This window comes from Propithecus coquereli, unplaced genomic scaffold, assembly GCF_000956105.1.
Source record: "Propithecus coquereli isolate 6110/MARCELLA unplaced genomic scaffold, Pcoq_1.0 Scaffold257, whole genome shotgun sequence".
NCBI lineage: Eukaryota > Metazoa > Chordata > Mammalia > Primates > Indriidae > Propithecus > Propithecus coquereli.
The window spans coordinates 1,286,665-1,287,967 of NW_012148141.1; the positions used below are offsets into that span (position 1 = coordinate 1,286,665).

Below are 1,303 nucleotides of genomic sequence, written 5' to 3' on the forward strand. Positions count from 1 at the left end.
CCCCTGCTTGAATTAGTCCCACAGTTCTTTAAGTTTTTGTCTTGACTGATAGAATAAAATATATACAAATTCTGAATTATTTTATATATCTGACATCAGGCCACAAAATTCTTCAATAGCTTGAGCATTTATTTTCTCTCCAATGTCATCATCAAACAAAAGCCAGAAAGCCATGACTTTTCACAATAGTAATATAATGCCTGCGAGTAGGACCACTGCTACAATGAACGACCACAGCAACCAGCTCATACATGTGGTCCAGGTTCACCGCATCGCTGGAGGTGTCGAAGAGCTGGAGTTCCAGACGGAAGATCACCCGATAATACAGCTTGGTGTACCTGTGGAGCTGCTCCATGTACTTGAACTGCTTTAGATGTAGGGCTCAAATCATGGGCAGCTTTTTTACCCTCATCCTTTTCTGGGCCTCCTGTTTGCTGCAGCATGTTTCACAATAATATTTTTGTTCACTACACAGTGTTTCTGTGTTGCTGAAGTCTCTTAGTGGGTAAATGGATGTATTCTGATCCACGTAAACAGAAAGGTCAAGAAAATCTTCATCTTTGCTACTGCTAACAGTTTCACAGTTCAAGCATCGAGTTTCATTGGTGAATGTTCCCTGAAAAATCTCATGAACCCAGGTGAGTTCTACTTTATTATTCTCTGCAGGTTCATTCATGTTGCCATCGTTTAATTTTCCATTGTGTTTTTCCTGTTTCTTCTCTCCCTGCAGGATGTCTGCAATAGCGTTTAGCAAATAATTTAAAAATATAAAAAACATAAAAATACAAATGATGAAAATGTATCTTGCTTTGTTTAGAAGCAAATTAATATTTTGTCATTTTTTTCTTCCATGAAACATATGTAGAAATCACTTACCTGGAAGGCAAGACATTATTCTTTTTTAAAGAAAGGAACTTTCCAATTGAAGGTGATTGATATAGGGAAGTGTTTGTACTATATATAACCCATATATTTGACTGTAAGTTACGAAGTTTAAGAAAATGATAGTTGTTATGTAATATATTTGGAACTGATTCATAAGAAAACTATTAAAATTGGCATTGAAATGGAAAAAAGATCTTCTTTGGTGTCATTGCCCTTCTCAAATTATTTAGGGTCAAGTCTGACTTCTCACTCTCCTCATATCCTCTCCTAAATATATTGATTGCCTTGTTACTTCTACTGATGAGTCTCCCAAATTCATTCTTATTCCATTCTTGCTGCCATTGCCTAGCTTTGTCACTAATTTTCCTTTCCTAAATTATTGGAGTAGCCCCCAAACTTATCTTTCTGCCTTTCATTT

At 36.1% G+C, this 1,303-nt stretch overlaps 1 pseudogene; it reads right to left on the reverse strand.

Annotated features, from left to right (window-relative positions):
- Positions 1-12: 12 nt before the first annotated feature.
- On the reverse strand, positions 13-778 carry LOC105812627 (annotated as a pseudogene).
- Between the last annotated feature and the right edge of the window lie 525 nt (positions 779-1,303).